Here is a 22,482-nt window from a genome sequence, read left to right on the forward strand (position 1 = left end):
GTCATCGCCCCTCTGCTCCCTGTTGCCTCAGCCCAATCGCTTTACATTCCCTGCTTAGTCCTGCAGGTGTTTGGGTTTGTGACCTGGGTCTTCAAGAGAATTCAGGTAGGAGTCTGACCTTACGGAACCTCAGATGTTTGTGTGCAAATGGTTTATTTTAGGCAAGTCCACAGCACTTTCTGAGTTGCTATTGGCTGGGACTTGGCAACCTTTTTTTAATTGGTTGGAATGGTACTTATTGGAGGGCTTTGTGACCTATTCTCTATGGTGAGGCAAATTTCTAGTGACCCTAAGATCTCCCAAGCATCCCCCTTTTCCACTCCTGGCGGCCATGGTTAGATCGAGGCTCCTGGCATGTATCCTCTAAGAAGAAGTCGAGGTAATAACTTGGTGAGATGTGAGTCATGACTGCCAAATGCCGTATGACATTAGACTCTCAGGAGCTTTGGTTCTCTGAGTCAATAATAAAGGAACAGCAAGGAGAGGAGCTGTGCCATTTCTTTTGGTACATCCTTACTCCTAGGACAGTGGTTCTCAACCTTCCTAATGCCGCGACCCTTTAATACAGCTCCTCATGTTGTGGTGACCCCCAACCATAAAATTATTTTCGTTGCTACTTCATAACTGTAATTTTGCTATTGTTATGAATCGTAATGTAAATATCTGATGTGCAGGATGTATTTTCACTGTTACAAATTGAACATAAAGCATAGTGATTAATCACAAAAACAATATGTAATTATATATGTGTTTTCCGATGGTCTTAGGCGACCCCTGTGAAAGGGTCGTTCGACCCCCAAAGGGGTTGTGACCCACAGGTTGAGAACCGCTGTCCTAGGACATCCCCAGGGGGTAGGCCTCCAGGATCCAGAGGTTCATAATGAATATGGAATAACTGGTCCAAGGCCAGGTGTTAATGCAAACGATTTCTGGAAAACTAGGCTGCTTTTAGGACCAGCTGAAGTAAGTTCAGGTCTCTGTGGTCCTGAGACAGTTTGGTTTACCCTGGGAGTCCATAGCCACTTGTTATGCCTCCCAGGTGAGCTACAGGTAAGGGGAACTGAGCAAAAGCCACCTTTTGTTGTTCTTTGTTTTTTACAGGTTGCACAATCTGATTATTTTAAAATACTGCTTTTGTAACCTTAAAAAAAAGTTGAAACGGAAGTGCTTTTTGCTTAAAAATGTGTGGCCTGAGGATGCTAGGATAATCGGGAGTCCGCCGAATCGGACGGAATGAAACCCATGGCCTGTTTTGTATGACGGTTCGGTTACTAGATCAGAACCATCTTTGGTGCACTTCGGCTTTGTAGGAAAATATTCAACAGTTTCCTAAAATGTGATGGTAGAATGTGAGCTGGATGGTGTTATTAATTTATTTTGATCGTGTTATTAATAGGCAAAAACCGTTAAATAGTGGCACCGAGTCAGCCTGGAAGGGGGTCTGAAAGCAAGTGCCATAGGATTCTATTCTTGGTCTTGAGCTGCTCCCCATTTTTCCAATGCGTGGATGAAGACACAGAGGTGGGAGGGATTGCTTATTTAGTAGTAAGTCCACGTTCAAAATCACCCAGAATGAGGCCCAAATTTAAAAAAGAAATTCAGTAAGAGATACATGAAAAGTTTGATTCAGTTTTTAAAATTTGAATGGTAATGTGTCGAGATGTTCATACGTTCTGGTCAGATAATCCTAGAGATATACCTGAGACCATATCCAAAATGTAGATGCTGTTTTATGCACAGAGATTATTCAGAGTTTTTTTTAAAATAAACTATTGTGAAAAATTGGAAATAACCTAAATAGCCAATGGTATGAGTGGGTTGGAAGCAATCTATAAGTGAATGTGTCTTTATAATAGAACTGGAGACTCAGCCGGTGCACAAGATTTGTGCACTCGGTGGTGGTGGGGGGGCGTCCCTTCAGCCCTCAGGGGATGGGTCTAAGCCGTCAGTCGGACATCCTTAGTGCTGCCGTGGAGGTGGGAGAGGCTCCTGCCACCACCGCTGCACTTGCCAGCCGTGAGCCTGGCTTCAGGGCTTCTGGCTGAGCGGCACTCCCACTATGGGAGCATACTACAACCAGGGGGCAGCTCCTGTGTTGAGCATCTGCCCCCTGGTGGTCAGTGCACATCATAGTGACTGGTCATTTCACTGTTCGGTCGATTTACATATTACTTTTTTATTATATGGGATATAATATATAGGATATTATGGGCATTAAAAATAATGGTTAGGAAAAATTTTAAAATAACATGAACAAGTTTCTGTTAAAACTTAAAGTGCATCTGCACTATGATTTCAAATATTAAAGAAACAAAAGTATATAGAAAATGACTGGGAGGAAATTACTAATTTTAATACTGAAAGAATACTGGTTGCTTCTTGAAGGATCAAGTTGAGTGACACTCTTTCTTGACATTTAAAATTTATTATTTGTGTTTTTATAATGTATGTGTATCACAGTGGAAGAAACAGTACCATATATATACTTTATTTAAATACACTTTGCCCTAACCGGTTTGGCTCAGTGGATAGAGCGTCGGCCTGCGGACTCAAGGGTCCCAGGTTCGATTCTGGTCAAGGGCATGTACCTTGGTTGCGGGCACATACCCAGTAGGGAGTGTGCAGGAAGCAGCTGATCGATGTTTCTCTCTCATCGATGTTTCTAACTCTCTATCCCTCTCCCTTCCTCTCTGTAAAAAAATCAATAAAATATATTAAATAAATAAATAAATAAATACACTTTATTTTTTAGAGCAATTTTAGATTCACAGCAAAATTAAAAGGAAGATTGTCCATAAAACCCCCTGCCCCCATGCAGGCATAGAAAGCTTCCCACATTACCAAATCTCCCACCAGAGTGACATTTGTTACAATCGATGAACCAACATTGACACATCACTATCACTTTACCTCCATAGTTTACATTAGGGTTCACTCTTGGTGTTATATATTCTGAGTTTGGACAAATATCTATATATATAAAAGACTAAGCAACCCTGACCAGAACGACCGGTCAACCAGTCACAATGACGTGCATTGACCACCAGGGGGCAGGCGCTCAATGCAGGAGCTGCCCCCTGGTGGTCAGTGTGCTCCCACAGCCAACCTCCCACGGCGCCTCCCCCGGGCCTTGATGGGGGGGAGGCTGGCCAGCCAACCTCCTGCGGTCCCTCCCCCTGGCCTGCTGGCCCCCTGATAGGCCTCAATTGCCGGCCAGGTCGAGGGATCCCACCCATGCACGAATTCGTGCACCAGGCCTCTAGTATGAAATAAAATGTATCCACCATTTTAGTATCCTACTAGAGGCCCGGTGCACAGATTTGTGCACCGGTGGGGTCCCTTGGCCTGGCCTGCGCCCTCTCACAATCTGGGACCCCTTGGGGGATGTCAGATAGCTGTTTTTGGCCCAATCCCCGCAGGCCCGATCCCTGCAGGCCTATCCAGACAGGAGGGAGCCTGATCCTGTGCGTTGAGCGTCTGTCCCCTGGTGGTCAGTGTGCGTCATAGCGACCAGTCAACTGGTCGTTCGGTTGCTTAGGCTTTTATATATATAGATGGAGTGCTTTCACTGCCCTAAAAACCTCTGTGCTCTGCCTGTTCATGCCAACATCACCCCAAACCCCTAGCAACCACTGACCTTTTTTACTGTCTGGACAGTTTTGCTTTTCCACAGTGTTACATAGTTAGGATTACAGAGTATGCAGCCTTTTCAGTTTGGCTTCTTTCACTTAGTAATATGCATTTAAGCTTCCTTTGTTGCTTCTCATGGCTTTTTTAGTGCTGAATAATATTCCATTGCCTGAATGTACCACAGTTTATCCTAAATTTACCTATTAAAGGATATCTTGGTTACTTCCAAGTTTTCACAGTTATTATGAATAAAGCTACTATGAACATCTGGGTGCAGGTTTTTGCATGGACATAAGTTTACAAATTTTTGAGTAAGTACCAGCACGTGCTGTTGCTGGATTATATGGTAAGAGTATGTCTAGTTTTATAAGAAACTGCCAAACTGTCTTCCGAAGAGGCTGTACCATTTTGTGTTCCTACCAGCAGTGAATGAGTTTCTGTTGCTTCACATCCTCACCAGCATTTGGTGTTGTCAGTGTTCTGGATTTCGGTCATCCTAACAGGTGTTTAGTGGTATCTTCTTTTAATTTGCATTTCCCTAATGACATGTGATGACATCTTTTCATGTACTTTTTTTTTTGCCATCTGTAGGTCTTCTTTGGTGAGGTGTCTGCTAAGGTCTTTGGCCAATTTTTTAATCAAGTTGTTTGTTTTCTTATTATCATTTTAAGAGTTCTTTGTATATTATGGCTAATAGTCCTTCACCAGCTGTATCTTTTGCACATATTTTCTCCTAGTATGGTTTGTCTTTTCTTTCTCTTGAACACTGCTATTTTAAAAACATTTTGTTGTTCAAGGACAGGATGGGGAAAAGTAGATGGTTCATTCAGTGACATACCTTGAGTGCTTACCTGCTTTGTTTTTTTGTTTTTAAATATATTTTTTAAATGATTTCAGAGAGGAAGGGAGAGGGAGAGAGAGATAGAAACATCAGTGATGAGAGAGAATCACTGATCGGCTGCCTCCTGCACGCCCCACACTGGGAATCAAGCTCGCAATCCAGGCGTGTGCCCTGACTGAGAATCAAACAGTGACCTCCTGGTTCATAAGTTAATTCTCAACCACTGAGTCACGGCTGCTGGGCTGTCCCTACCTGCTTTGTGTCACACACACGATGAGGCACTGGAGTCACAAAATAAGACAGTTCTTGATCTGAAATTGATAATCAAATTGAAAGGGGCAGACCCACAGGTGAACAGACAGGCACGGTGTAACCCTGGTAGCACTCCACACATGCCAAGGAGGGGCAGATCATGTGGGGAAAAAGTTCTGAGATAGTTTTATGTTTGTGAGATTAATGTGAGCCCTAAGTGGGATGAGGCGTTTACAAGTTGAATCCAGTTCTCAACTGGATCAGGAATTCATCCATCCATCCAATCAAGGGATCTAGTTTTAATAACCTCTGCTGGTCATGTGACATTTGGACCCCCTGGGGGCCATGATTTAAAAGAAACACGAACCAGCAAGACTATCCACAGGAAGGCGACCGGGCTGGTGTAGAATCAGGAATGACTGGAGTGTACTCGTGGGGTGGGCATGTGATCGAGATTTCAAGTATTTCCATGGTCATCAAGCATAGGAAAGGGTAGACTTGCTCATGTCTGCTCCTGCTGTTGGAATTTGACCGATGGATAGAACAATGGCCTGATCCTCTCTAGCTTCAGATTCCTCATCTGTGGAATGATGACACTGAAGTTGATGAGCTTTAAGGTTCCTTTGAACCCCAACGACTAGGCGGGCAGGTTTCAGTTCAATGTGAAACAGGGTTTTCAGCTGACAGAGCTGCCCAGCAATGGAAATGTTTGCCCATAGAAGAGTGAACTTCTCATTATTGGAGGAATCCAAGTTGGGTTGAATGCTATTGAGTAAAAATACTGTAGAAGAGAAGGACACGAATTAGGCCGACCTCCAAAATCCTTTCCAATCTTTAGGGTCAGGTCATTAGGTGATTTGTCACAGCTGAATGGGAATGTGGCTGAGGGGCTCTAGCTGTAGTTGCATAGTATCTGAGTCAATAGCATCATGTCAGTTCTTTTAAAAATGCTTATAAATGGGTCCCAGCATTCTCGAGAGACCCTTCTACAGTCACTTTCGAGAACTATTCTAAGACGGGGCAGGACTCAGTTTGTGGGCACAGGGCTGCTGAAAATGGAATTTGGTCTTTAGGAAAGCGAAAAGGTTGGGGCTTGGGTAGAAATGGAAAATAATAATAAATAAAATAGATGGATACATAAAAGACTAATAATGTCTGTATCGGCCAGTTCAGGCAGGAAAATGAATGAACCAAGGTGGGGCCCTTCAATTGAATGATGGGTGCTCTGCTTGACTTTTGGGGACCTGGGAGTGCCCTTGACCATTTCCTTTCAATGTCCAACACCACAGATTTATATCACCAGGCATAGCCCTATAAATGCCATCCTGATACCTGGGAAGAGACCGAGCCTTAGGATTGCTCTGTAGGTTTAGTGACAAAGAGGAAAAGAGATGGATACATTTAAAGGAACTTTTGTGTGGGATTTCCCAGTGTGTGTGTGTGTGTGTGTGTGTGTGTGTGTGTGTATGTGCATGTATATACTTTATATCAGACAATAAGTTTGTGGCTTAAGCTAAAAATTTTTCATTTTTATTCTTTATAGCGTACATGTAGAACATTTGATTAGTTTAATATTGCCTGAAGTTTACTGAAATTTATGGTTGATTTAGAACCCATCCTGATTATTTAACATGTTTAGATTTTCTTCCTTGTATTTTTGGATTACCTTTTTTGCTGGTGCGGGCACTGCCAGGGCAAAATCACATAGCAAATATTTCTTAGAGAGCTCTGCAGAGAGAATAGGGGCTTATCTCAGCTTCGGAGAGCATCACAAGATGATTTCTGTCTCCACGTGATCCAGGCTCACACTTTAGCATTTGAAAAAAAATCAGTATTTGGCAAGGAAGTGCTCTCTGTTCACATGGAGTAAAGTAGTTTTGGGGTGCACAGCTTAGGGAGTGACAGGTTTAGAGGCATATAAAAATATAGGCAAGACTTGGTCATTGAGAACTAAAGTTGGAAACCTGTGCCTTGGTGACAAAGGGCCCAGTTTTCCTTTATCTCAGTATCATTGGGGCCCACACATTGTATGGCACATCAGCTCTGCTTGCGGAATTGCTATGAATTGGTTCCCTGGGCCACATAGAGTGGATATGGGAAAATCGTACACTACCCTGTGCTTTAAAAATATTTTTTAAAGCAAAATACAATGAGGAGTAATAACAGTTCTCAGCCCGTTTTGTCCTTTGAGTATTGGGAAGCCACGAAAACACTTTTAGGAAAAACAACCACACTCGGGCGGCTGTTTTTCAAAGTGCCGGGGGGATGAGAAGCTCCCCCTCCTCTTTCTGTTTTTCTTCTGCTGCTGAAAATGAATTGCTCCTGGTGCGCCGTTCTTAAATTCATGTGTCCTCTATCCATTTTAATCTTGTTATCTATTTTTATGGCCACTGTCGCCATGGTGCTCTGTGCTCTTTACATAGCATAACAGGGATTTCAGAAGTCTGATAGGGCAGCTCAAAGTTCTGCTGCAGCTGGCAGAGAAACAGCGTTTCAGTAGCTCTATTTTTTTTTTTTTTAAATTGGGGTATAATTTGCATACAGTGGAATGCTCAGATCTTAAGTGTGCTGGTTAATCAGTTTTGACAAATGCATTTCGAGACAGAACATTTTCATCACCCCAGAAATGTTCCTTGTGACTATTTCTAGATTAACCCCCCCCCCCACACACACACACCCCATCAGAAGGACCACAGCTCTGAATTCTATCACCTCAGGTTAGTTTTGCCAATTAGGTTCTTAAGATTCAAATTTTGTGTTTCTGGGGACTTGATACAGAGTGCTTTGAAGAGATGGAGGGAGTGTGTGTGCTTAAAAATCAGTATTCTATGCCCTGGCCGGTTGCTTAGTGGTTAGAGCACTGGCCTGTGGACCTAACGGCTGTGGGTTCGATCCCCAGCCCTAGGCAGGGTCCATGGGGGAGGCAGCCAATCGATATGTCTCTCTCATATAGATGTTTCTCTCTCCCTCTCCCTCCCCTTCTCCCCCTTCCTCCCTTCCTTCCACTCTTTCTAAAAATCAAGGGGAAAAGTATGTTCCGGTGAGGATTAACAACAAAAACAACAAAAAATCAGTACCCTATATGGTTAGGTAGTCCTGGTGAGTCAGGAATATTTTGGAGCCTGTCTAATGGGGTATTCAAATTTTTCTCAGTGTCCACAGGATCCAGATTAATGTGAGGCACAAGTGTGATTGGGCGAGGGCTGCCATTATTGGCGTGTTTGTGTGTGTGAGTGTGTGTGTGTGTTTGTTGTGTTGGAGAGCTGGAATCCTCAGCCAGAGAATTGGAATGATTCCTAGGACATCCCCTTGGATTACCCAGAAGCCCCCAACACACTTTCTCCCTTTTCCCTGCCTCTTCCTTCAACTAGCACATAAGTTACAGAGTTGGGCTTGTCATATTGAAACAAGATCCGTGTTGCAAAGCCTGCATGCTTTGCACTGCTGAGCTGTCAGCCTCCCGGGGAAGCATGTGCCCCCAGACATATTACTGAAACGTATTGAACAGGGCCAGTTTCTTTTTTTTTAAAGTTAAATGAAATTTTGTTACACAGCGAGTAAATGAACAAACACCTTCTTCACAGGAAAACAAGGCAAACCTTCCAGAGCAAACGGAATCTTCCTTGACAACCACTCCTAATCCAGCCCTTCCCCAGAGGTCAGCCGCTGTTTCAGGTTTGCTGGTATTTTTCAGATGCTTTACATACTTGCAGTTATACCCATAGAGCTTTAAAAAAGAGACGTGCTTTGCACGGCACGTCCAGTCCCCCCTGCCCCGCCCCACAGGGGCACCTCTTGGTGATTGCTTCCATCCTTGGGTAGGTCTTCTTGATTCTGGTAACTCCTGGATGGCCTTTCTTGGAACCAGAAGGCGACACTGTTGTTCAGCCTTCCTCTAACTCAGTGGTTCTCCACCTTCCTAATGCCGCGACCCTTTAATACAGGTCCTCATGTTGTGGTGACCCCCAACCATAACATTATTTTTGTTGCTACTTCATAACTATAATTTTGCTTCTGTTATGAATCGTAATGTAAATATCTGATATGCAGGATGTATTTTCATTGTTACAAATTGAACATAATTAAAGCATAGTGATTAATCACAGAAACAATATGTAATTATATATGTGTTTTCTGATGGTCTTAGGTGACCCCTGTGAAAGGGTCGTTTGACCCCCCAAAGGGGTCGCGACCCACAGGTTGAGAACCGCTGCTCTAACTGGTGGACATGTAAGGTTATTTCTAAATCAGTTATTTCTAAAACAGTTGACTGCTGTTACAAATGTTACAGTCAACTTGGCTGCACTTGCCTCTTGGGAACACAGGTGAGTGTTTCTCTTGAGTAGACACCGAGAAAGGGGAGTTGCTGTGTCGTAGGGCACTTGGATTTTAAATCCTAATGAAGACAGACGCATGGCAAGGTGAGTGCCTCGCTTAGACTTCGTGTAGGCCAGGCCACCCTGGAGGCATGCTCAGAATGAAGCAATTGTTTCCTAAGGCTAGCGCAGGATTTAGCGGTGCTAGGTGTGTGCCCTCCCCCCAGGAGTTAGCACTGGTGGCCTAGAAGGGTTGGGCCCCATAGTTACTTCTGTCTGGTCCCTCGGAGGACTTTGGCCTGCATGTTGGTTGTGGCGTGCAGAGGGATTGCAGGGTGGACGGGCAGCCCGTTGTGGACTGCGTGGTAAATTCTAAGCCCAGTTCACTCCCTAGCCGGAGACCTTCAACACATCTGCGTTCCCTCTCTGTGCCGCTGTAGAATACGGGGTGCCTTACCCTTCAGTGCTCAAGCCCAGGGCGAGGTGTTTGGGAGCATTTTAGTGTTCTTAGAAATCAAAAGAAATCTAAAAAACTGTCAAATACTTGAACAGTTTCATTTGATGGGCCGGAGGATAGCGTGTGTCTCTGGATTTACACTTCTTGGCATCATCTCTAGATCTCTGAGAACTCCTGGAAAACATAAAAATGCTTCGTATCAGGCCAAACACACGCCAAGGGAGGGCTTGGCTGTGCCCCTCTTGAAGGGCACGCGCTGCTGCCCCCGGTCACCGAGCCGGCGAGAGGCAGAACCCTCGTGCAGCCTTCGTGACTTCCCGTGCATTCGTCTTCAGATCCCTCACACAGATGTGAATGACGATAGTTCTGGATCTGACCCCTGGGCAACCCAGCGTTGCATTCAAGCAATTGCCCAAACCCAGGCATGCATTTATATTGCCTGCTTCTGGGGTACGGAGGCGAGAGTCTCCTCTTCTGGTCTCCCGAGGGTGTGAGCAGGCGCTCCCTCCTCTGTCATTTCAGGATTTGGTGCCGGAGTTCGCGCCCCACCTTATCTCTCCCATTTGCTAGATTCTCACAGGACTCTGCTGGCCTTGATCTCTCCGGCGGCTCTGGCATGCCCTCCCCCTCCCACAGCCCATTTCGGTGACTGTCTTCTGTTTTTACAACTTACTTTTATGGTTTGGTCAGGCGTCCGGTGCTCCCAGGGTGGAGAGTGCTCTAATTTTACCGGGGGGGGGGGGGGGGGGGGGGGGGCGGGGGGGGGCGGGGGCGGCGGCAGTGTGCTGCTTTTCGTTTTCAGTACTTTTGCAGTGGTGCCGGACACAGTGATTGTCTGTTTGTTGGCTTTGGCCCCTGTGGCCACGATAGGATGGTAGTCTGATCTACGGTGGCGTAGAGGTCCCTTTCCTGGATTCTGACCGTTGCCACAGAGCTCTTTGTGATTTCGATTTTTTTTTCTTTCTTAAATGTATTGCACTGCCCTTGTCAGTGTTAAATTTTACTGGCTGGTTTCCCCTCCACTTACTTACACAGAGTCTCCCCTGTAATCATTCCTCAAGTTCGGCTCATCACTATGCAGAGTTTGGTGCCTTTTCTTGGTTGGTCTTTGGCTGACATTTATCGCGCACTGTGTGCCAGGCACAGTGCTTAGTGCCCGAGGGGCACTTTTTCATTCTTCCCCAGGGTCCTCTCTCCGAGGAGTCGAATCGCTAGGAAGAGGAGCTTGATGGCTCTTAGAAACCAAGGCACGGTTACAGGGAATGGCACGGCCTGGCGACACCCTCACGTTACCCGGTGGAGGAGGGGCTGCTGTCTTTCCCATTGTAGAGGCGGGGAAACTGAGGCACCGGGAGGTGAAGTAGTTGGCCCAAGGTCACAACCTTGGGAAGTTAGGGCTCCCTGGCCGCCCTGAGATATTTGGGAAAGTGTGAGATAAGAATAACCGTAGCCCTGCTCCTGGGGGAGCCCCCTGCTTGATGCTTGGCTGTTGTAAATCCCGTTTCATTTCCTTTCCGTGCCCAAACCACCACCGCCACATTGACCTCCGAGTGACTCACGTTTTTACTAACAAGGAGCCTTTAAGAGGTCATCAGTCTAGCTTCTTAGTTGATGCATCCATAATTTTCTTGTAGAATATAGAAGAAAGAGCATCATCTTTTGGAATCAGCCATATTTAAGCTCACTCTGTCACTTTCTAGCTGTGTGGCCCTGGGAACATGACTCAGCCCCCCTGGGTCTCAGTTTCCTCATCTGCAAAATGAAGAAGATGATGATGATGCTACTGTGAGGGATGACGTAGGATAAAAGTCTGAAATGCTTCGCCAGTGACTGGCACGTGCGTCTTTGGTAGGTGACAGGTGCTAGGACATCCTGAAAGGAACCAGGTCTCTGGGAGGCTGGGGATTGCATCGTCTCCTTGTCTGCTCGCTCTGTGGCCGTTCTAATGAGCAGTTAGATGTGGTTGTGTTGCTTGAGAACATGCCACTGCCTTTGTCCTCAGAAGATTCCAGTCTCCTGCTGGCCCTGAACTACGTGCAGCCCGCCTGCTGGCCTGATGTGGGTGAGGGTCATGCGGAGCCACCTCCTCGACCATCCTCTCAGCGGGCAGGGACTCACCAGCGCTGGGCAGCCACGGCCTGTGCGTCTTGGCCTATGAGCGCCTGTGTCATCCCTCCCGTCTCTCAGACCGCAGGAGTGAGAGCCGTGGTCTCTGTGACGGAGCCACCGTTATTCTGTCACTTTGGCTTAGAACAGCCTCACCAGTGAGCGCGCTGATCAGAGCTGCCACCCTGGCCACTTAAGGAGAAACATCCGAGACTGGACACCCCGATATCTTGAGCTCAGACAGGAGCAGCGTCTTGGTCAGTCTGTGTCCCTACCCCCTGTTCCATCTTTGAACGCATCCTCGTCCCCACAATGACTGGGGCGCGAAGGTTCTCTAAGTGGCCTCCACAGAAAGGCACCTCCTTCGTGGGCTGTGCCTTAGGCAAGGCCCCCCCACCCCCCTCCTCGGGGCTCATTTTTCACTGTGTATGTAAAAGACCTTCCTTTATCGGGTCTATAGTCTCTCTACTTTGGCTGATTTTGTCTTTTCTGGGGGAAACGTGTCTGCCTCCCTGTCCCTCCCAGTCACCCAGCAGATTTTTAAAAAATTCATAACACATTTCCACTTGGTTAGCGTACGTCAGGCACTTCACACTTTCACATGCACATGGATCTAACTGGACGAGCTGAATCCTGAAAACCATCTTTCTGTGAGGCTCCGGTGTCCGATTGCTGGATGTTTGCATTTTCCTGAAAGAAGCGGATTCTGATTCATTCGTCTAATGTGAAAGCGCAAACATCTGGATGTCGCTCTGGAGGATAGTAAGTGCTTTTATCAACAACTGCTGGAGGTAGGACCCAGGTGGGAGCTCAGTGCGGCCTGAGCCTCTTTAAGGGTCTGAAGCTTAGGCTTCTAAACTCTTCTGTTCCAGTTCATCAGCAGAGCCTGCCACGTGGGTTGAGTATCAGCAGATTTTTTAAAACACCGGTGTTTGTGTTCCCTGGTGCTCTTTCTGGTGAGTTGGTGCAAAATTGTTTCCTGTGTGGGTCTGTACCGGTGTGGCCCGGGGCTGGATCCGGGACACCTGGAACCAGCACACCTGGAACAGCACACCTGGAACAGCACGCCTGGAACCAGGACCCGAATCTGTAGCAGCACGAGAGGTCGGTCACAGAGGCTGGCCAGGCTCCGCCTCGGAGAGGTTTGACAACCCTGGGCAGGGCACCAAGACTGAGATTTGGGCTCAGGAGAGAAGAACAGGATTGGGACGTGTCTGCTGGGGATGAAGTGAGGAGCTAGGGCAGTGATGGCGAACCTTTTGAGCTCGGCGTGTCAGCATTTTGAAAAACCCTAACTCTGGTGCCGTGTCACATACAGGAATTTTTTGATATTTGCAACCATAGTAAAACTAAGACTTATATTTTTGATATTTATTTTCTATATTTAAATGCCATTTAACAAAGAAAAATCAACCCCAAAAATGAGTTTGCGTGTCACCTCTGACACGTGTGCCATAGGTTCGCCATCACTGAGCTAGGTCATGTGGGAGACGGGCGGCAGGTCCTGGCTCTGGGCTTGGTGTTGCACACGCTCAGCCCTGAACCCCCGGGATTGGTTCGTCGTGGCCAGCAGGCCCCTCCATGGAATGCGTTGAGTTTCTCGGTTCCCTTATCTTGCTGCAAATCAGTTTTGCTGTGGTTTTAATTAATGAGTGGCTCACCCATGGTCAACATCTTGGTTTCCTTTAGAATCAGTTGTTGTATTACTGGTTCTGGTCACATGTCCTTTTACAACCTCAATTCCCAGACGCCAGCCTGACAGTGGCTACCGAGCAGCCAGAGTGGCCCGTAGTGTGACTTAGCTCCCTAGATCTCCACCTAAGACAGGTGGGCGGGGAGGGACATAGCGTGCTTTCCTTCCAGATGCTGGGCACTCTTCTCATTTTTCACAGGTGGGGGTGGGACGTGGAGGCTCTGGGAGGGTGGCTGACTGTTGGGGTCACACAGGGGGAGGTGCCTGGCTGCTCTGTTCTTTCCCTGGAGATGCTCCCTCAGGGGGTCTGGGCTTCACTTCTCCCGCACAGGCTGGGTGTCATTCTGAGGGGCCGGTTTTAGTACTTCAGTGCCTTCCAGCCTCTTTCCTCTTAGCCCCGGCACTCCTGGGGGGTGGGAGGCATTCCCTTTGGTCCTGGGGAGAATGCTCCGATTGTAGGAGACGTCTCAGACCAGGTGACGTCTTCCTTGAGTACCTGCCGCTCTGTGTCTCTGTCTTTTCATTACCTGTCGACTCCAGGAGATGGTGACGGAGTGAGGAGCCCCCCCCCCCCCCCCCCCCCCGCCATGGAAATGGAAAACGTGTACAGTTAATCGGGGAGTGGGAATAAAGGGGAAAGGTGGGTTAAATGTTGATCTGCAAAAGCCTGGTGACTTCCCTTCTGGCCAGGCAGATCTCCTCCCATTGGCCCACCCATCATCCTGGTCTTGGAACAAATTCTGGTTCCCAGCTCTTCTTTCAGGTTTTCAAATGTCATCCCAGCCACACATGCTTCTTATCTTGTGCCTGATGATTTCCAAGATTACAGCTTATTTACTATCCACTTATGTGGGACGGAGGCTCCCAGGCAAGGCTGGGATTCCTGAGGGGTCTCTGGGCGCCTCTGGGCCCTTCCCTTACCTGCTTGTGTTTGCTGGCCAGCTGTCTCTCGTTGACCGATCTTTTCTGCACGAGTGTGGTTTCTCATTTTTACTTTTGGATCTCACCCTCGTGGCCTGTCTCTCAGACCAGGTGACCTCTTTCTGGAGTACCTGCCGCTCTGTGTCGCTGTCTTGTTATTACCTGTTGACTCCAGCCAGGCAAGTCACCAGGTGGTTCTCACCCCTCTCCCTCCATCCGCCCCTTACAAGCCCCAGTGTCTGTTTATTCAGTGCCATCGGGGAATGCCATTATTCACGCAAAGGACTGTTGAGTTCCAAATACTTTCTCTGTTTTAACCACTTAAATGAAAGGAGTATAGGAACCCGAGTCTGCATTTCTCTGCCTTCTCAAAGGAGTGAGGACATAGGAAGCCTTTTCCTTGTGTCTTAAGACTGGCCCCTTGGGCATCGTGGCCACAAAGTCTTCCCTTTTTGGCACATGTGCCACTCAGGGCTTTAGGCTAATGGGCTCCTGGATTATTAGGCTTTTATTATTATCATCATTATTATTTTAAATATATTATTATTAGGCTTTTATTATTATCATTGTTATTATTTTAAATATATTTCTATTGATTTCAGAGAGGAAGGGAGAAGGAGAGAGAGATAGAAACATCAGTGGTGAGAGAATCATGGATCGGCTGCCTCCTGCACGCCCCACACTGGGATTGAGCCCGAAACCCGGGCATGTGCCCTGACTGGGAATCGAATTGTGACCTCCTGGTTCACAGGTCGACGCTCAACCACTCAGCCACGGAAGATTGTTTGGCTTTTAAAATTCTTCTCTCCACGTTTTATATTTTTAGGAGAGTTCTTTGTTGCCAGCGTTTGCTTTGCTTTCCTATCACTACCTCGAGGAAACATTTCTTCCTTGCAGTGTTGTGAAGGTCAGATAAGGCAATGCCAAGGTGTCAGGGCCGTGCCTCCAGAGCCCTGGACCCTGCACCCCGGTCCAGAGCCCCTGCCCTGCTGCTGGGTCTCCACTTGTGGGGAAGAGGGAACAGGCCCAGGGAGCAGCCAGGAGAGCGGCCAGGGCCAGTGCTTGCCAGCTTCAGCAAACAGGTGACCTCCTCGAGGAACACCGGTTTTCTGAGCTGTAACATGGAGATTAAACTGTCCATCCACATTTTCTTGAGTTGCTGAGAGGTCAGGGCAAACAGGAAAGGTCCCCAATGTGTGCATTATAATGGGTGTAAACCCCAGTGCCATTCAAGCATTTACTCATGGGAGGTTTGAGTTAATGCGAGGGTCTCTTCTAAGCTTACGCTGAAAACTGCCCAAGAAAATTGTTAATTCTTTGAGGCTTGTGTTCCCAGGGATACTCAGCTCCTGGCTCCCTCCTTGCTGCAGCCTCTGGGTAAAATGCCGAGTCAGCAATCATCCGCCCCCTTCCCCGCCCCTCTCCCTCCCTTCTGGAACGCTCACATAGTTTTAGCACAGTGTAAATCAGGTTTGACCACCATGCACGCACGTACCCACACGTACACAGGGCATATGCACTCCCTCTCCCCCCGTGCATGTACAGAGCAGTGCCGGAAACCCCTCTGCCTCCCACAACACACGCCTGTGAGCTTGGTGTTACCTGTGCCTGCTTCCTTATTTAGGATTCCCAACTTGCTTTTAAGGCACCACTCTTGTCTTAGTACTGGGTTGAAACACTAAAACTCTCCCCTTGCTTTTGATACCTGTCTTCGTTTTAGGGCAAGCAGCAAGGATGACTTCTTAGAGCTCATTCTTTTTTGAATCTGGGGCTCTCTGGAATATCAGCTCCTTAACATCATACATCTGATGAGATGAGCAAGATGTGGCCTCTGCCCTCAACGGGCTTGCAGTGAGGAAGAGACAGTCCCATTAGTTCTGTTAGAAACAGTTTCCTAAGCCCCAGCGATGCACCGGGCCCTGTGCTAAGAATAGTCGTATGTAGTGCAGACTCATGTATGCATGACAGAGCGCGGAACAGAGAGCCGCGCGTGGCCCTGGTGGTTTGGAAGCCGATGGGGAGCGAGGTGTGAAGGAAGGGGAAGTGTGCTGGTTCCTGGGCAGAGCTGTGAAACACACGCTCGTCCTGCCGGCAGTGCAAACAGAGCCGTCTCTTTCACTTGATTGAAGACTGTTGGGTGGTCGAACCAACAAAAGTATTTGTTGATCGGGGTTGTTCATTATTTGCTGGAGAAAATTCGGTGTCACCAATCGATGACCTATTTCTACAGCCCATCTGCCGGAACAGGAAAATAGCACTGCTCTTTGGGCCCCTTATTTCTTCCTTCCATGATCCTGTCCCATCTGTTCCTCACAGCAACAGGAAGGCTGGGTGCTCACTTAGAGGGGATGCTGGGGCCAGGATTCCAGCCTCTAAATGGGAGAGGGGGCAACCTGTAAGATTCCCGTCCATCCTGATATAGCCTATCACTTTAATTTTATGGGTAGTCTAAGCTCTTACACATTGACCAGTGTAATCCAGTTTTTAAAAGCCTTCAGAAAGACAAGAATTTAAATGCTCTAAAAATCCAAATGGTCGTTCTCTGAATAGCTGCTTTAGAAATGTTGGTATTGAATCAGTCACTAACATGCTCAGTGCTGTGTACCTTAAGCTTGTATTGTGAAAATCTAAAATGCACACCACACATTTTAGAAATGGTGTGGCTCAGTGGTTGCGCATCGACCTATGAACCAGGAGGTTACAGTTCGATTCCCGTTCGGGGCACATGCCTGGGTTGTGGGTTCAATCCCCAGTGTGAGGCCTGCAGGAGGTAGCCGATCAATGATTGTCTTCCATCATTGATGTTTCTATCTCTCCCGCCCTCTCCCGCCCTCTCCGAAACTAATAAAAATGTATTTCAAAAAATAAAAATGGTATAACAGGGACTGTTACATAACTTGAGAGATATAAAAGTTTTGGCTCATACCCTTGGCTACTCTTGGAGGGTTTTCTAGCCAAAGCCAGGCTGGGCAGAGCGTCCTCTGGGAAGAAAAGGTCAGTATATGCTCAGTGAAGTGAGTATTTTTTCACTTTTTCTGAAGAAGGCAGTCCAGGAAAAAAAAAGACTTGAGAACCACCAGGCGGCATTTGGGTGGTGATGCCGGGGTATGACACCTTGCTTCTGCCAAGTTCAGACGGTGACCTGCACTCTTAGAGGCCCTTAGACATATCTGCATATGTTGTAAATACGCTGCACATGCACTTGCATCTCTCAGAGATGGCCCCTGGCTAAGAGGTGCTGGAAAATATTTGGGAATCCTGATCTCCATTGAGTTGTGTTGTAAAAGAAGAGATGTTTATTGCTACATTTTAACCTTTGAATGAGCTTAGATTACAGGGGTGGGCAAACTTTTTGACTCGAGGGCCACACTGGGTTCTTAAACTGGACCGGAGGGCCGGAACAAAAGCATGGATGGAGTGTTTGTGTGAACTAATATAAATTCAAAGTAAACATCATTACATAAAAGGGTACGGTCTTTTTTTTTTTTTAGTTTTATTCATTTCAAACGGGCCGGATCCCGCCCGCGGGCTGTAGTTTGCCCACGGCTGACTTAGAACATCACACTGGAAAAAGTTTTTGGTTAAAACTTTACAGATTTTCTTAAAAAATATATATTTATTGGTTTCATAAATGGAATCAGGCAGAGGGAGATAGAAACATCAATGATGAGAGAGAATCAATGATCGGCTGCCTACTGCACGCCGCCTACTGAGGATGGAGCCCACAACCCGGGCATGTGCCTTGTCTGGGGGTTGAATCATGACCTGCTAGTTCATAGGTCGAAGCTCAACCCCTGAGCCACACCGGCTGGGCAAAACTTGACAGATTTTAAAGGAAAAACTGAGCACCTCTCTGATAAAAGTTTAAGGATCTGATGCAAAATATTAGCCAAAGAACTAAAAACTCCAACTGGCATTCTGTGCAGTGGTTACCCAGTGGAGATCATGAATTAGAAAGCAGAGGTTCAGTAGAGAACCTGAAACTTGGCAACGGGTTGCTGTCCCTCACCTTGATTCATAAATTAATTGTTCATTCGAGAGCTTGTAGCAGACACCCAGGATTTAGCAAACGAGAGTCTTACTCCAAACTTAACTCTCCATAACTAAAAAAGAAAAAAGAAAACAAACCCAAATTATTAGTGATGTAATGAATCATTTTGACTTATGACCTGTGTCCTAGAAGTGCTACTGGGTGATGTCCTGGCTTGGTGCAGTGTCCCTAGGTAGGAGAGAACAACCATTGTGCGGGAGAGGCCCGAGACATGTGGTTGTCCGGCAACAGTTACATGTCAAATAGCAATTTGCAACTCAGAACCACAGAGAAGGCTTGTTTTCCTCTCCTGTCTGATCCAGTGATTTAACTGAGGGCAGATGTCCTCATTTAAGGGCCACTGGCACATCAGAGTATGTTTTCTGATCCTGGAAAGGGCTAACCCCTTTTGGACATTGACCAAAATATGTATTCTAGTTAGCTCACCCCTCCTATTTGTGACAACGGAAGGGGTGAGAAGCACAGAGGCCCCAGGATCCCCTTAAGACTGTACACCAGCGGGACGTCCTTTTTAGCACCAGTTTGCTCCAATCAAGGAATTCCGTACCTCAGGAATGTAACATCAGAAAGTGAGATTTGGCTACATGTCGAAACATTGGTATTGTTATCCTTTAAAGCAGTGGTTTTCAACCTTCCTAATGCTGCGACCCTTTAATACAGTTCCTCATGTTGTGGTGACCCCCAACCATAAAATTATTTTCGTTGCTACTTCATAACTATAATGTTGCTACTGTTATGAATCGTAATGTAAATATCTGATACGCAGGATGTATTTAGGCGACCCCTGTGAAAGGTTCGTTCGACCCCCAAAGGGGTTGCGACCCACAGGTTGAGAACCGCTGCTTTAAAGGATGTTTCTTGATTTCTCTTGGCTGTACCAGATCACATGGCAAATTAGGGCATGGCTGGTTTGTAAGGACCTTGGATTACTCCCGAGAAAGAAACCCATAGGGGAATGAATAGAAGCAGCGATCAGGGAAGAGAGATTTGAAGAAGTCTCCAGTTAGATTGATAGACGTGTGCTAGGAGGGAAGGTGGGACCCTTAATCCCAGGTATAAAGTAACAGGTGAGCCTGAAAAGTCACTCGAAGGTCCAGAGTTAACCTGGCGCCTCCACCCTGCTGCCCGGCTGACCTCCGTAGGTGCCCTCATCCACTTCTGAGCCCTCGAAGGGCTCTGTTATCTGTAGAGCTTTGCCCATAATATAGAGAGTGCGCTGAGAAACACAGGAGAGGCAGTGCATCCCGCCTGGCGATGCTGCCCAGCCTACGTTTAGTCTAGATTCGTATTTTTCACGTTCGTGCTGCCAGTCACTCGTGTAAACCTGGCTACAATCTTTTGAGACCGATTGCGTAATTTCTCTGCTCCCTCTCAGAGGGCAGGCAGTATGTGTATAAAGGTCTCCCCAAACCGCTAAATGATTAACAGTGACTTGGACTGCTTAACAAGGTCAGACGAAAGCATTGACCTCTGTTTTGTAGGTAAGAGGCTAAGACGCCAGTGAAGAGATTTCTCAAGGAAAGAAATTGTACAAAGAAACTGAAGTAGAGGCTTGCAGGATCAGAGGGTTTTTTTTTTTTTTTTCTTCTTTTCTTTTTTTCTATTAAGGGTCACTGACAAAGGCGGGAAAAATACATGTAGGTAAAAAGCAACTTAATAGCCGAAACCAGTTTGGCTCAGTGGATAGAGCGTCAGTCTGCAGACTGAGGGGTCCCAGGTTCGATTCCGGTCAAGGGCATGTACCTGGGTTGCGGGCACATCCCCCGTGGGAGATGTGCGGGAGGCGGCTGATCGATGTTTCTCTCCCATCGATGTTTCTAACTCTCATCTCTCTCCCTTCCTCTCTGTAAAAAATCAATAAAATATATTAAAAAAAAAAAAAAAAAAAAGCAACTTAATGGAGTGTTTTATTTTGAGAGATCCCACACCTCCTGGGATAATGGCAGGATTATGACCTTTGACCCCAGGTAGCATGGGTGCAGCACCCCTCAAACCTCCCGAACCCCCTTCTGCTGGCTCCTAGCTGTGTAGCCTCAGCACTCTATGCTCTCTATGGCTCAGTCTCCCCCTCAGAAATAAAAGGCCATTATGTTTATCTCAGATTGTTCTGAGGATTAAATTAGATACAATTTGTGAAAGCTAGTGCCTAGGAGGCACTCGACAAAGGCAGTTTCTCTTCCTTCTTTCTCTTCTGCTTTTAAAAATTAAGATGTGGGCATATGATCAGCGAATAAAATAAAGCACATTTCAGTGTGGAATTTGGAGAAAGGCCAGAGAAGAGAGCAAACAGACGCGGGAACCAACCAGAAGCGGGCAGGTTCACCAGCTCTGCAAATCCCGCAGGCAGTGGAAGGTGTCAGTTCACAAACCAAATAAAAAAGTATTTTTTACATGAACAAAAAAGAAAAGAAGGCTGATAAAAACATCGTCAGTCTGTTAGCCGAATATTTCAGGCTCCATCTGGAGACTGGAAGCCCAGGAATTTTGGAAATGGGACTTTTTCTTAATTTTCAGAGGTAGAAACCTCAAACTTCCTGTTGTGGAAAGTGGGGGTGGCTACTGGTTTTTGGGTCTAGAAAAGGTTTCTTTTTCTGGATGGATGCTGCCCTCTGATGTCTCTCAGCGGTACTGCGGCCTCACCTCTAGCTGTTGGTCCACGGAATTAAATGGAGAGTCAGAGGTTCTTTTTTTCTTTTTCTTTTTAAAATATATTTTATTGATTTTTTACAGAGAGGAAGGGAGAGGGATAGAGAGTTAGAAACATCGATCAGCTGCCTCCTGCACACCTCCTACTAAGGATATGCCTGCAACCAAGGTACATGCCCTTGACCGGAATCGAACCTGGGACCTTTCAGTCTGCAGGCTGATGCTCTATCCACTGAACCAAACCAGTTAGGACGAGTTAGAGATTCTTGTTTCTGGCTTGAGGCTTCAAGGATGAAGGGAGGTGAGTGGGCTGTAAAAACCGAGTTAGTTGGATGTACATTTTTTTGGCCAAAAATTTACTTCTCACATTCTTCTCCCTTTTCATTATAATAAAGCTTTCCGCCATAGTGTTGTTACCGGCTGTGAAGTCACCAGACAGCTGAACCGGAGCTCCTTAGGGTGCTGGGACTCTGACCTTGTTCTTACCTTTTCTCTCCTTTCTGGGGAATTCCTGCTGGAGATACTATGCTCTCTGCTTCCAGCCCTAGAAGCTCTGAGTCAAAGACTTGTAAAACCCCCTTTTCTGTCACACTTGGCAAGTTGCGAAGAGCTTCTACAGCAGGGATGGGGAACCCTTTTTCTGCCAAGGGCCATTTGGATATTTATAACATCATTCTAGGGCAGTGGCCGGCGAACTGCGGCTCGCGAGCCACATGCGGCTCTTTGGCCCCTTGAGTGTGGCTCTTCCACAAAATACTGACTTCTGCGCATGGGCCACGAAGTTTCAATCGCACTGTACGTGCGTGCCCGCACGTGGTATTTTGTGGAAGAGCCACACTCAAGGGGCCAAAGAGCTGCATGTGGCTTGCGAGCCGCAGTTTGCCGACCACTGGGTATACCATCTAGGTTTGTGTATGTGCACGCTGATGTTTGCAGAACGTATCCTTGTCGTTAAGCGGTGCGTGACTGTATCAGATATCAGAACCTGACCTGGTGTGTGTGTGTGTGTGTGTGTGTGTGTGTGTGTGTGTGTGTGTGCTGAGGCTGAGCTCAGGATGCTGCCTGTGGGCAGAGCAGGTCAAACAGCACAACACTGGCTACCGCCGCCAGGTATCATAATAAAGGGCTTGTTAAATTAACAGCGATGCCTCTGCCTAGGAAGATACTCTGTGGTTCCTAAAAGGGTTTTTATCAAATAACATTGACTGATGCAGTTAAATCTATACAAGCTACTAAGTGAAAATGTAGTTTACCGAGCCATGGTCCCGTTTTTGTAGAAGTAAAAGCATGGGATGCTATATAGTGAAAGCAGGTGTCTCTGGGAGGCAGCTTCTTGAGTGTGTGTGTGTGTGTGTGTGTGCGCACACACACACTTATCAGTATTTTCTAAATGTCCTATGAGAAATGGGTATTACTTCTGTAAAAAGAAAAATATTGCAAAAGTTACTATCAAACGTTTCATCCATTTTAATAGGCACTGACACTGCTGCTCTGTGTAGGGAGGGCGCTGACTGAAGCTTCCCGATTCCTCCAGGTGATGGCTAAAAGGTTCTGTGTCCCCTCTGCCTC

General features: G+C 46.8%; 1 protein-coding gene across 3 annotated transcripts in view; it reads left to right on the plus strand.

The window, feature by feature from the left end:
• Positions 1–22,482, plus strand: part of ZNF395 (zinc finger protein 395) — a 44,734-nt gene that overhangs the window by 4,212 nt on the left and 18,040 nt on the right. The window contains exon 2 of one of the 3 annotated variants that reach the window (XM_036313171.1): positions 8,308–8,381. The exons of 1 other annotated variant lie outside the window; for it this stretch is intronic. The gene's annotated coding sequence lies outside the window, so the exon portion shown is untranslated. Of the gene's footprint in view, positions 1–8,307; positions 8,399–22,482 lie in introns of those variants that run through there. One more of the 3 variants, XM_036313170.1, reaches the window with a different exon arrangement.

This window comes from Myotis myotis, unplaced genomic scaffold (assembly GCF_014108235.1).
Source record: "Myotis myotis isolate mMyoMyo1 unplaced genomic scaffold, mMyoMyo1.p scaffold_m19_p_6, whole genome shotgun sequence".
Lineage (NCBI taxonomy): Eukaryota > Metazoa > Chordata > Mammalia > Chiroptera > Vespertilionidae > Myotis > Myotis myotis.